Raw genomic sequence first — 14903 nt, forward strand, 5'->3', positions numbered from 1 at the left:
TCCCTCCTGTAACTGTTGCTGGTGTCTACATTATGAGGTGGGTCTCACAATCTGTGAGACGCGCTTTTTGCAAAGCTGCGGGGAGAGTGGGCTAAGCCGATCGGGTAGGGGGCCCTGGGCGGCCGTATTGGCCGTCCACACGATTTCCGGCTCCGTGACGGAGCTGGCGGGGGCTGGGGAGCTCGGGGGGCACCCCAGTATGCCCCGCATGAGCGCCGCAGCTACTCACGATCAGGGAACCCAGTTTTGCTGAGCACTTGCTCCGCAAACCCAGGCTAAGGGCAGGGGCACTTAGGCGAGTTACCCGCCTAGGAACCACCGGGCTCGCAGCCAAGCCCAGTGGACCCCACTATCGGGGAAATAGCCCCTATGTTTTCCCAATCGTGGGAATAGCCCCTATGTTTCTTTGTAGATTGTGAGGCCTTTGGGGTCAGGGGACCATCTTATTTATGCATTATTTATTTTTCTATGTAAACTGCTTTGAGAATGTTGTTGAAGAGCAGTATATAAATATTATTAGTAGTAGAACTTGAACCTCTCTCTGCTGAACTCCATTTTGTTGGTTTTTGCCTAGTGTTCAATTGTTTTGAATCTTAATTCTCTCTTCTAGAGAATCTTCTCTTCGACCTCCAGCTTTGTGTCATCTTCAGATTTGATAAGCATCCCCTCTATTGTCCTATCAAAGTCATTTTGAACATGTTAAAAAGCACAAGGCCCAGGAAAGAAAGCACAAGGCCCAGAAAAAGCTCTGAGCACAAGCACTCCTTCATTCGATATCTATTCTCCAAGTTGATGTGGAACCATTAATGAACACTTATTGGGTAGGGTTGTTCAATCACTGGTGAATCCACCTAATAGCAGTGTCATCTGGCCTAAGTTTTACCAACTTGTCAATGAGGAGACTTTGTCAAATGTTTTGCTCAGGGGAGTAGCTATAATTGAGCTGATGGGTTCAAAGTACCTGGGTCCTCAAGCTCCTGAGGGCCCCCCAACTCCATCCCTCCCTATTTTCTTCATTATCTCCCTCACTCTGAGGGGCTGCCCATGAGAGGGATGAACATGGGGCCCTTCTCCCCTAACTATGCCCTTGGTTTTGCTGAAATCCAGGTATGCTGGCTGACATGTTGCATAAGGCAATGCCTCGGATATAATTCATCTGAACCTTTATTTGTATTTATGTTGAAAGACCCAGGTAATTTCTGGAGGAAAAACAAACAGCTTTGGTGACCTAGCTTATTTTTTTTCTTCAGCTATGTTATTAGAAATGGAAATTCTGACTCAAGGTGAAACAAATTTGAAGAAACTATTTCAAGCAAATTCTCATCACCCAAATATAAAACAACTGTATATTCTCCTAATTTGTATAATTTCCTTCAGTATTCCTTATGGCTGTGGTCTAGGGAGACTAGCCTGTTAATTATTTATGAGGTTTCTGTGGCCCAATATGATAACAGTCAGAAAGGTACGGGTCAGAGAAGTTGATAGGAGTGCCTTTTTCCATTCCTGGTTATTAAGAACAATAATCTTACAATCTGTTCAGCAAAACAGAGGTGAAGATGGATGTGCTGGAAACATAGTAAGATGGTATGATCTAGGCACAGGGAATAATGATTGACATACTGTGCAATGTGCTGCATGCATTGTAATGAAATGTGTGTGCAGTGTGCAAGAGTGTTTTTGCGCAAAATGCTAGAAAGAGTGGTGATTCTCTTATATTTAGCAGAGGGAGAGCAACTGACCCTATCCAACCCCAACACAGCATCCATCCAGTGGCTGTTGCTGGTGTCTACTTGATGTTTCTTTTTAGATTGTGAGCCTTTTGTGGATAGGGGTCCATCTTATTTATGTATTACTTATTTTTCTGTGTAAACTGCTTTGAGAACTTTGATTGAAAAGCAGTATATAAACATGAGGAGGATTATTACAGTTGCACTATGAACAATTATTATTTCTCATGGCCATCTATTGCACATCTGTATTTGTACAATTATTGTGTTTTGTGCAATAGCGCTTTTTCACAACTGTATGCATGTTCCATTCTAACACATGCAGAATGTTTCACAATATGTCAGCCAATAGGCATATATATATTATTTCTTCCTCTTCTTTCTTCTTACAACAGTCTCAAGGTAACATGTGGAGCTGAGGCACTGACCAGACCTAGACCTCTATAGTTTCCATAAAGTGGCAGGATCATATGGCATGAGACAGAGAAGAAGGTTCAAAGGCCAGACCTACATATCTGATAGAATCCTGAGCTGGTAAAGTGGGCTGTGAGATCAAGTTTAAAAAAGCTGGCAGAAAGATTGAACCCAGATTACTCCTTGCTATACTAATTTTCTAGATGCAAAGGGTGGCATCCACAATTTCACAGGAAAAAAAATTGCTCCAGCATAAGACTCCATAATAAGAATTCCTGAACAGGGACACCTACCCGATGAAGATAAGCTGTGGCAGCATCCCAGGGAGCTCCCCCCCACATTTAAAAATCTCCTCCTGCATTGTGAAGTGGTATTGTTCATTCTACCACTACAGATAATACCATGTCATTTTCCTATATATTTTTTATTTTATTTTATTTTATTTTATCTATTGTACATTTATATCCCACTCTTCCTCCAAGAAGCCCAGAGTGGTGTACATGATTATGTTTATCCTCACAACAACCCTTAGTTAGGCTGAGAGATATATGACTGTCCCAGAGTCATATACAAACCTATAGGTATATATAAAAACCTAAGTCAAGGGGGATGCCAATATATAGTCTAAACAGACTAGAAATAGAAATATATAGAAATATATAGGCTAATAGACTAGAAAAACAAATGTCTAAACAGAACTCCAAGCACCTCCATCAGATTTTAAACAACTTGTACATTAAGCCATGGAGCTAAATGGAAAGTCTGGCCATTTGTTCATGTAACCATACTGTAGTTAAGATAATTGGGGCCAGCTGTTGTTCTTGTCCATTTCCAGAAGGTGTATTACACTGCATAAGGAGAATGCAAAGAGAAGACAGACACTGAGGAAAGAACTTGAAGTATGCACGAAAAGTCTCAGGCATTTTTAATGTGTTTCTTTTGGAAAGCATCTGATTTTTGTCTAGGCAAACCGCATTGAAAGATGGGAGCAATAAATTTTTACTCATGTTCATATTTAAATTTCCATAGTGCTGTTTCTGCAGACTACAGTGCTCTTTTGTAGACTCCATTTTCTTCATGGAGGTGGTCACATTTAAGCTTTTATATTAAGAGAGACCACCTTGAATCAATTACAAACATTTGCGGAAAAGACAAAACATTTCCAGTGTTTAATTAATCACTGAAGGAGAAAATGTGTGCTTTACAGAAACCATTTGATCAAGGTCATTGTTCACATCTTGGTAGATGTTTCATCTTGATTTTTCACATGGGATTTTACCCACATAAGAACAGCCCTGCTGGATGAGGCCAAAGGCCTATCTAGACCAGCATCCTGTTTCACACAGTGGGCCACCAGATTTATTTATTTGTTTGTTTATTATTTAAAATATTTCTATACCTCCCAAAACTTGCATCTCTTGGTGGTTTACAATTAAAATCATTTTTAAAATTAAATCAATTAACAATTAAAATTAAACCATTTAAATATTTAAAACCCAATATTAAAAATATTAAAACTATAAAACTAATTAAAAGCCTGGGTAAATAAATGTATCTTCAGTGCTTTTTAAAAAAGTTGCCAGAGATGTGGAGGGTCTTATTTCAACAGAGAGTGTATTCCAAAGTACAGGGGCAGCAACGGAGAATGCCTATCCCCAATTAGCTGCCAGGCGAGTTGGCAGCAACCTTAGACAAACCACTCCAGATGATCTTAACAGGCAGTGGAGTTCATGTCGAAGAAGACGTTCTCATAAATACCCAAGGCCTAAGCTGTTTAGGGCAATAACCACTACCTTGTATTTTGCTCGGAAACATATCTGCAGCCAGAGCAGTTCTTTCAACACAGGGGTAGCACAGGACATGGTCTCGCCTAGATGACCCAGGACCAACCCAGAGATCATCAGGCGATTTGGTACAGTGTGTTATCAGTATGCTGATGACACCCAAATCTATTTCTCCATGTCAGCATCATCAGGAGAAGTCATAACCTCCCTAAATGCCTGCCTGGAGGCAGTAATGGACTGGATGAGGGATAACAAAATGAGGCTGAATTCAGATAAGACAGAGGTACTTATTGTGTGGGGTCAGAACTCGGGAGATGATTTTGATCTGCCAGTTCTGGATGGGGTCATGTTCTCCCAGAAGGAACAGGTATACAGTCTGGGGGTGCAGTCTGGATCCAGAAGCATCCCAGATGCCTCTGGGAAGCCCACAAGCAAGAGGTGAGGGCATGCCCTCTCTCCTGCTGTTGCCCCTCTGTGTCTGGTATTCAGAGGCATCTGCCTCTGAGGCTGGAGGTGGCCTATAGCCACAAGAGTACTTCCTTTTGTCAGTCCTGAATTTCTCTAACTTCAATTCCATGGGATGGCCCCTGGTTCTAGTGTTCTGAGAGAGGGAGAAAAAAATGTCTCTGTCCACTCTATCTACTCCATGCATAGTTTTGTATACTTCAATCACATCTCCCATTAGTCACCTCTTTTCCAAACAAAGAGTTCCAGATGCTGTAGCCTTGCCTCATAAGCAAGGTGCTCCAGGCCCCTGATCATCTTGGTTGCCCTCTTCTGCACCTTTTCCAGTTCTACAATATCCTTCTTAAGATACGGTGACCAGAACTGTACACAATACTCCAAATATGGCCACACCATTGATTTGTATAAGGGTATTATAATACTAGCATTCTTATTTTCAGTCCCCTTACTAATGATCCCTAGCATGGAATTGGCCTTTTTCACAGCTGCTGTGCACCGTCGACACTTTCAACGAGATGTCAACCATGACCCTAAGATCTTTCTCTTGGTCAGTAACTGACAGCTCACCCAATTTGGAGAGATCCTTTTAGAGCTCCTCTCCTAACAATCTGTTGAGAGAAATACATGAATTGTGTGTGTGTCCCAGAATGAAAAGCTGTCACTTTGGCCAAATTGTGATGTGCCGACTTTCCTTGCTTGGGACAAATAGAAAGAGCTGTTGCATTGTCATTTTAGCAAATGAAGTGAACCATTTTGCAAAGATCTACCTTTTTGTTGCCTATAAAGAATGGTAGGATATCTGAAACTGAGATATAAGTGGAGTTTTGCCATGGTTCTACTCCACCACCATGGATCTTATGATGGAGTGCCTCTTGACTCCATTGTTATGGGAAAGTGATCATGTTCTACCATTATAAACAGATCATATTCTACCATTATAAACAGGATACAGGGAGAATTATATTCTTCAGCTTATATTTTCTGGAAGAGTCAAATTGACTTGAAACATCCTATGTTAGTACAGTCCCATTTGTAGATTATCTATGTGAAATTAGAAAGTTGCAAAATGGATGAGTTATGATCAGCTCATAAAACAAGAGGTTTCATGTTAGTTTTCTTTCAGAACATACCCATTCTAGGGAACAGTTTTCTCAGTGCTGGGACCATTTCTACCTACAGGTTCTGTTGTATCGATTCCAGAGAGGGTGGAAGCAGATGCTGTTGGCCAAATCTGGCTTGAGAGTTTAGGTTTTTAGGTAGCTTGTTTTCAAAAACGTTTTAATATCCTGCAATTTCATATGGGCTGCATAGCAACATTGTCACACATGCTCAGCAGCAGCTGCTCTTTGCCCCCAAGCATGACCTCACCTTCCAGGCTCTTGCAATGAGGAGCATCCAAGCTCTAGAGCAGACCTGCGCAACATTGGCCCTCCAGCTATTTTGGGACTACAACTCCCATCATCCCAAGCCACAGTAGTGAAAAGTCAGGGATGATGGGAGTTGTAGGCCAACAGCTGCAGCAGGGCCACAGTTGTGCAACCCTGCTCTAGAGGGTACCTTAAGTATTCCACTGCTGTGTGAGAGGGAGGTGGGCTGTCTTTTATTTCATCGAGCTCTATAATTTTGTCAGCTTTGTTTTTAATTTGGAATTTGGCCAATGGAGAGACTTTAGGGCTATACGTATTGTACACTCTTTACTGTATAAGGGTGATGTCCAATTAAAATAGAATGCAGAGGCAGCTGGTGGATAGCTCCTGAAGGAATATACATTAAAAGGTCCTTACCAAATTCAAGAATAGTTTAGAGCAGGGTTTCTTAACCTTGACCCACCAGCTGTTGATGGGCTACAACTTCCAACATCCCCAGACATGTCCCCTGTGACTGGGGATGATGGGAGTTGTAGTCCATCAACATCTGGGGGGACAAGGTTAAGAAACCCTGATTTAGAAGATATGCATACATCAGGTCCCATCCCCCGAAGTCACAAGACACCTTTTACATGGGATAGGCTTGTGAACACGGTCTATATAGCATGAACTGGACTAGTAGGACACAAGGTCAGTTCCAAGCTTGTGTTCACAACATACAGTGAATATATAAAATCATAAATACTGACAACTTATAAAATGCCATCTGGAATGGGTGATCACAAAATGGAGGTGCAACAGAACTGCTTGTATTCAAACCTGGTTTGAATAGAACCAGCCCAGTTCAAATGATTCAGACTTGAACCGAACCAGACCCCAAAAAAGGGGTGCTGGTCCAAGTTCAAGTTGAACCGGCCTGGGTTCTAATGGAACCAGTTTGGAACCAGTTTGGCAGTTCGAGGGTGCATGCTTATAAAGGGAAATCTAGTGAGGATTCCCCTTTACAAGCAAAGAGGGAACCCTGCCTATCTTTTAAAAAATCCTAATGGCGTGGCGAGAGGGCACTTGTGGGTGGAGAGGTGGAGATGGTGGTGTGGCATGCGCCAGCGATGGTGCGGCTGCTCCGAGTTCTCCGGACTGGACCAGGTGCTACAGTGAGGCCCAGTTCCAGACTCTGTGCATTCACCACTCCACTGCCATGCCACACCACCATGCCACACCACCATCTCTGACTAGAGGTGTCCTCTTACTACCCCATTCGGATTTTTAAAGGTAGGAAGGATTGCCCCCTTTAAAGGCATACTCCCTCAAACCACCAAACTGGTTATGAACTAGTTAGGCCTGATTCGACACTTGGACCGAACGGTGGCTGGTTTGGCTTGAACTCTAACCGAACCACAGGATTTGGTTCCATGCATACCGGAGAGGAGAGCTGGTCTTGTGGTAGCAAGCGTGACTTGTCCCCTTAGCTAAGCAGGGTCTGCCCTGGTTGCATATGAATGGGAGACTTGATGTGTGAGCACTGCAAGATATTTCCCTTAGGAGATAGAGCTGCTCTGCGAAGAGCAGAAGGTTCCAAGTTCCCTCCCATGTTCCCTCCTGGCTTCTCCAAGATAGGGCTGACACATATTCCTTTCTCACATAAGTGAGAATTCACTGTAATTTAGAAGAAAAGGAAGGCTGATTTTTCAGTGTAAATTCTCTTACTTTAAAAGGGAGTCAAAATATAACAGGAATGTACTAAAAAGGAAATAGAAGACTGATTTTTTTCCAAAGTGTATCCAAGACAAGGAAAAGTGGTGGGGGGAGCCATTAAATTGCTGTTTGTAATAAATACCGCTATTCGTTAATGCTTTTGCTCTTTGGAGGAAATAATCCTCATATTTCAGACATAAACATAAAAGTGTAGATGTCATTAAAATTGCACTTCCTATCTTTCAAGAACTGCACAATTAGCATCTTTATCACTTTGGATTCTGCATGCCTTTTATTTAGTTTTCCTCCTTTCAGAAGTTTCATGTAAATCAAATATGATTGGAGCAGTTTCTTAAGTGGATGAGGTGGCTAAAGAAGTGGTTTTTCCAATACCATTTTAAGACAGTCAAATCCCCTTTTTCATTCCAGCAATTACAAGAACAGTTTTTTACTCTTCTTGATTTGTAGATGTTACTTCTGCACTTCTCTTTAATTTGCATTTGGCTGAGAAACAACTTTTTCAACTACCTAATATTCTGGAGGTTTTCTTGGAGAAAATGATAGACATAGAAGGTATGAGAAAGTCTGGAGCCAATCAGACCACACATAGTGAATTCTCCTTGGAAGCAACCCACAGAAAAATTAGAGGTGCAGATGAACTGACAGCCAATGGCTCCTATCTTGCCAGCTTGGAGGATGTTGCCCACAGCCAGTCCCCATATGGTTGGCTCCTAACTACAGAACATATAGAGGACAGATACACGACATTCGGATGGATTATCTTTTTTTATTTTTAAAGAGCACATAAGCATTACTAATAACATCATGGAAATCTGAAAAGCACATTTTCCCCATAGCTTGATTTTAATCTGTATAACAAACAATAAAAAGGAATTTGGGGGTGACATTTAATGATAAATTGATGTTTTAATTAGTTCTTCATATCTTTAAAAAAAACCAATTTCTATAAACAGATTTGGTAAATTGTACAGGGACTAATAAGATGGCAATCAAAACATCTCTCACAACTTTGTTTAGCTTTTATGCTATGCAATCCCAAGCATGTTTAGTCAGAAATAAATCCCATTAGCTGACATGATTCGCAGCCCTCTGACAACAGAAAGAGGTCTTCAGAGGTCTGCAGGTATTCAAGAAGCCTTCAGTGTTCCTGTTGACAATGAAGGCCTTCGGTGTCCCTCCTTTGTGCAATGTACTTGGAACAGAGGGGGGACTCCTTTGCACAGTGGATTTGGTGCAGTGGGGAGGGGGAAGCAGCATTCCTGAGGGTCCCTGCTTGACCCTCAGAAGCATATTTATTCAGGTGTAAAGGGCTTTGGGATGGAGGGAAGATACACAACAATGCCCCCCCCTCCATGCCAGGCCTGCTTAGCTGTAGCTGGGGATGATGAGAGTTGTAGTTCAGCAACATCTGGAGTACCACTGGTTGGGAACCCCTGGTGTACACTGACTGGTAATGGCTTTCCAGGGTTTCAGATGGGTTTTCCCATCCTTACCTGGAGATGCCAGGGATTGAATCTGAGATCTTCTACATGCAAAGCAGGTATTTTCCCCCTGAGTTGTCCTTCCCTGACTGTAGCAGTACTGGCTACTATTTCCAAGCACTGATTACCAATGTACTAGTCACCATTTCCCAGCACAATTCTAAGTGCTGGTGATTGGCTTCAAGGTCTTATATGTCTCAGGACCTGAGTTTCTAAAGGAACTCTACTCCCACATGCTCCTACTATTTCACTGAGGTCATATTTAGGGGTCATCCTCCAGATGTCCTCCACATCTTTGGGAACTGTGTGGACTATCTCAACAGAAACTCATCTCGTGCCTACACGGCTGTCTTGTAGATGCCAACAAAGACCTTTGTATTCTCCCTTTTGGAAATACATGTTTTTAAAATGCTTCTTTGGCCACTGTTTAGTGCTGCTTAAACCTACTGCTCCTTTTATTGTGTAATTGTTACTAACTTTATTTTTCTTGTTTTATTTTGTCACACAGCGAGGCTCTCCACAATAACAGAGGGATTTGACCCGCTCTCCCTACAGATGAGCAGAGAGCTTGCCCTGGATGGCCAGATCAGCCACCCACACAATTACCAGCTTCGTCACAGAGCTAGCTGGGGCGATGGGGATCAGGGGCCTCCTTGTTGTAGTTGTAGCCTCTTGGTCTGGGTCTCCCCATGAGTCGCTGTGATACGGAGAAGCGGCACAGCAACACATGATCGGAGAATTGGGGTTAGCTGAGCACTTGCTCCGCTATCCTCGTTTAAGGGGAGGGGGAATTAAGTGGGCTTGCCGCTGAGAGCCACAGGGAGCCACAGGGAGCCGTGCGGGTCCCAGTGGTTCACACAAGCAGTGGAAACTGGGCTGGACTCCCTTAGCCTGGTTTCCACCATGTGTGAGAATAGCCACTCTGTATTTTTTTTAAAGAAAATGGTCTACAAACTTTTTAAAGAAAAAAAAAATGCAGCTATGTTTCAGACACCCTGAATCAATGCCAAAAAGCAAACTTTCAGACATCACTATTACAACTACTACAAATATTTATACATCACTTTTCAACACAAATTCCCAAAGTGGTTTACAAATAAATAGATAGATAGATAGATAGATAGATAGATAGATAGATAGATAGATAAACAAACTAACAAACTAACAAACAAACAAACAAATAAATGTCTCCCTGGCCCCAAAGGGCTCACAATCTTAAAAAAGATAGACACTAGCAACAGCCACTGGAGGGATGCTGTGCTGGGGATGGATAGGGCCAGTTGCTCTCCCCCTGCTAAACAAAGATAATTGCCACTTTAAAAATTTGCCTCTTTGCCCACTTAGCAGGTGAGCGTCTAAAAAAGGTGCCTCTTTGCTCAGTAGACATCTGTGAAAGTGATATACCAGCAATGAAATCTGAATTTTACTGCTCCAAAGACAAACTTCAATTGGTCTCTTTAATGGCTAAAATATATTAAAATGACTTACAGATTTTTCCACAAAACAAGTAAGCTAAAACAAAACCAAGCAAACATCCTCAGTGCTCCATTTAGCATGCCGACTGAAGGCACTTAAAAAGTAATTCAGGCACTTAAATAGTAATTCAGCACATCCAAGAACTGTAAAGGAGCAGATAGCTAAGAATGTAACATGAAGGGCTATAGGTGTGTCTTCTAGTGAACATATTGTGACATCTTGGAAGAAGGCTGAAAAGATGATCCAATTTAATGGTTATAAACTTCCACTATGTAGGAGTAGGGTTGTAAAATTTGTGAAAGGATGGCTGGCTTTAAATAAACATTTTGTAACAGATTGTTTTGCATGGCAGGTTCAGAAAACTTTAAATAGACACAGAGTTAAGGCTAATGTTGTTTGTACAGCATCTAAAACTTTAAAACAACATTTAGTAAATCCCAGTTGTATCTTAATAGATGTGAAGGGAGGGATTGTTCTATCTGTGAGGAGGATGAGGGTTGATATAAGGTGAAGGGGGTAGTGTATAAAATAGAGTGTGTGGAAGGTGCAGCGTTCTACACTGGAGAAACAGGGAGACCACTAATGAAAAGACATAAAGAACATCTGGCTGATATGAAGCATGATAAAAGTTGAACAAAACTGTGGGTGATACATATGAAAGAAGAACACAGTGGAAAAGTGACCAAAACAAAAGTATCAATACTGGCTGTTGAAGGGAATGTAATAAGATGTAAGGTCAAGGAAACAACGTCCCTAGTACTATTGAAACCTCATATTAAGGATGAGATGAAAGAAGCCATGAGATACATTGGTCCCTGGAAGACCTAATGAGGCTATTCTCACAAGCAGTGGAAACTGGGCTAAGGGAGCCCAGCCTGGTTTCCACAGCACGTGAGAACTGCCGGGAGCCACATGGATCCGGGCGGTAGCAGTGCAGCGGCAAACCCTCTTGGGTAGCCCGCCACTTAACTCAAGTTCAAAAAGGGGGTTAGTTGATTGTGTGTTGCCGCCACACAGCTCTGCGCCACAGTAACTCACGAGTATCTCCCTGATGGGTAGACTACCACAAGCCCCCCCCCCCGGTGTTGGGAGGTTCCCCAGAATGACCCACACACTTACATTTGGGAACTTCCAGGGGCCAAGAGTCCCCACCACCACAACCAGCTCCATGATGGAGCCGGTAATCATCTGGGCAGCTGATCCGGCCACCCAGGGAGGTTTCCCTGTGTGATGACTCTCATGGGGACCAAGGAGGAGGATTCTTCAGATGAAGACCCATAGCAGGGGATGCAGGCTGAATCTCTGGCTGGCTCAATAGAACCAGAGCTGACAGGCTTGCAGGCCCTTCTGCCTCCTTCCCTCCCTCCTCCCGATGAAGCCTCTGAGGCCACTGAAGTTGAGGTGCTACCCCAGATCCTCAACAGCAGTGTTTGGCCAGAGTACAGGCTCAGAGGGAGGAACGCCGTAGGTCCGAGACGCTAGCCAGAAGGAACAGGTGTGTCAGCAGTCTCTCCTTTCTGGCTCTCCTTTCTCCTCCGAAAAGAGTGGTATTTGCAGCTGCTGGGCAGTCAGACAAGGCAGGTGCTTGTCTGTGGGGAGAGTGGGTTTGACCCATTCTCCCCACAAACCACATTCAGGCTCTTCACATGGATCATGTGTAGAGCCTTAGTGAGCTGGATCTCATGATCAGTGTGACCCGGTTTAGCAGGGTGAGTGGGGAGAGTGGGCTAAGCCTGCTCTCCCTGCACATGAGCAGGGAGGGAGCCCTGGACAGCTGGATCAGCCGCCCACATGATTGCCGGCTCCATGACGGAGCCGGCAGGGGCTGGGGAGCTCGGGGGCCGCACGGCCCCCAGAAGCTCCAGTATGCCCTGCGCGAATGCACAGGGCATACTGAGGAGACCCCCAGAGCCAGGAGGTGGCTTTTTGCCTCCCCTCCGGGGGGTCTCCTTGTGAGTAGCTGCGGCACGGAGCCGCGCCATGGCTACTCACAGTCAGAATGCCCAGGTTTGCGGAGCACTCACTCCGCAAACCCGGGCTAAGGGGAGGGCTAAAAAAGTGGGCTAGCTGCTTGTAAGCCACCGGGCTTCCCTGCGAGGCTGGTGGTTTACACGATCAGCCAAAATCGGGCTAGGCTCTCCTAGCCCGATTTTGGCTGATCATGAGAATAGCCCCATTATCTTCTCTGAAAAAGGTTTGCTCTCTCCTCCCTCAAGGGTTATCTGTTACCTGTTTGTTGCTTTCCATTCTCAGCTTCTGTATTTAAGTGCCTTCAGCTGGCATGCTAAATGGAGTGATGCGCTCAGGATGGTGTATTACACTGAAATGTTTGTTTGGAGTTTTTTTTTAAGCTTATATGTTTTGCAGAAAAATCTGAAAGTTATTTTAATATCGTTAAATATATTTTACACATAAAAGAGTTGATTTGAATTTTGCCTTCATCTGTGAAGGTGAAAATGCTCTGTATGTGGTTCATTAAGAATATAACCAATGTCTAAATAGTATTGCTTTGATTTATTGCCATTAGTTATATTTGTCCCTGAAAAACGGCTGCTATCATATTCTTTTTGCTTTTTTTTTTTGCAGTCTTTTTGCATTTTTGAAAGCATCTTTATAGCACAGTGAACTGTTTTAGGGCAACACCACATATGTCAGATTACTGATCTGTTGCCTTACATAATATTTCATGCAATGCATTTTGGTCTGGCTACAAAAGGAGCTTTAGCCAGAAGCAGACTGTCACTGGACTTCTGCAACATTTTAGAGGTCAACTAGAATAGCAGGCTGAGGTTAGCTAAAGGAAACCAGAAAAAGAAGAACAAACAGATGATTAGTGCCCTTATGATATAACATGTTGCATAATATGTGTGAAATGCATTAACACTGTAAGGAACGATTTCCCTGTTAGAAATTTCACAGCAAGAGTCCATTCACACAATCAAAAACTGTGTTCTACTTGGGTTTGGGAGCTGTCTGTGCTCTCAATTTTCAGTTGTGTGGAAACAGGTTTAGAGGAAAACCTGGGTAGAAGTGATTGAAGCTGTTCTCATGACCACAGGAAAGTGGGCTAAGGGAGCACAGCCTGCTTAGTTACCGTTTTGGGAAGCGGGTTAGCCTGCTTAAGTTCTGCCCCTTAAATGAGATAGACGGAGCAAGCACTCCACTAACCCCGTTTTACTGATCGTGTGCCACTGTGGTGTGGCAACAGATGCGTAGACCCCCGACCATGATGGGGGGCCGCTGATCCCCACTGCTGCTTCCGGCTCCATGACGGAGCTGGTAGTTGTGTGGGCAGCCAATCCGTCTGCCCAGGGACGGCTCCCAGCTCATCTGTGGGGAGAGCGGGTTAAGTTCGCTCTCCCAACAGACCCCAGTAAGGCTCTTCACACTGCTCATGTGGGAAGCCTCATTGTGTGGAAGCAAGGTAGGATGAAAAGCTTTTCTTCCTACCTTGCTTCCAAATAATCACTTCTACCCAGGTTTTTCTGTTCATTAGAACTCATGGGAATCCCGCAAGCCCAGATTTATGACAGTAGGTAACCCAGATCTTAAACTCTGCCCTTAACCTAGGCTGGGGGGGAATAGTTGCCCCCTACCTCCAGCTGCTGATCATTTGCTGGACCTTCCCTGTTGCAAGAGCTCCCAGCAGCGAGCCAACATGAGAGAGCTGTGGCTACAGGGGGTGCCATCTATATTTGTGCCATTCTGCACAGCACACTCTGTGCTCCTCCTCGGAATGGCTTCAATAAGGTTAGGCCTGCCTCCTGCCCCCTCATGGCCAATCAGGTGGCAGCTGCTGATGTCATGGAGTTTTCTCCTTCTCCATGCTGTGCAGTGCATTGTGCGAAGATTCCCCCAATTCTTGGTGGATTTCCCTGCTCTAAGCTTGCTGCTGTGGCATTCATGTGGCTCTGCTCGTGTGTTCATTATGGTGCAAGAACTCTTCCCAACTCCAAATGATCATAATTTTAGCAAAAGGACTGGTTATCTTGATCCTTATTCAGGTGCATAGTTCTCTAGACCCCAAACATTGAGGCTCTTCTCACAATCAGTGAGAAGAGCCTGGATGGGGTTTGCAGGGAGAGCGGGCTATGCCTGCTCTCCCCGCAGATGAGCAGTCAGTCTGCTCTGGGCAGCTGAACAGGCCGCCCACACAACTGTTGGCTCCGTTACAGAGCTGGCAGGGGCTGGGGGGATCAGGGGCCATGCGGCCCCCAGAAGCTCCAGCATGCCCTGCGCTAGTGTGCAGGGCATGCTGGAGAGACCCCCGAGCTGGGAGGCTGCTTTTAAGCCTCCCGGTCGGGGGTCTACTAATGAGTTGCCATGCCATGGAGCCACACCATGGCAACTCATGATCATAGAGCCCGGGCTAGCAGAATGCTCACTCCGCTAACCTGGGCTTAGGGGAGGGTTACTTAAGCGGATTAACTGCTTGGAGGCCTCCAGGCTCACCTGCGAGCCCGGTGGTTCTCA

This window comes from Hemicordylus capensis, chromosome 5 (genome assembly GCF_027244095.1).
Source record: "Hemicordylus capensis ecotype Gifberg chromosome 5, rHemCap1.1.pri, whole genome shotgun sequence".
NCBI classification, from domain to species: Eukaryota; Metazoa; Chordata; class Lepidosauria; order Squamata; family Cordylidae; genus Hemicordylus; species Hemicordylus capensis.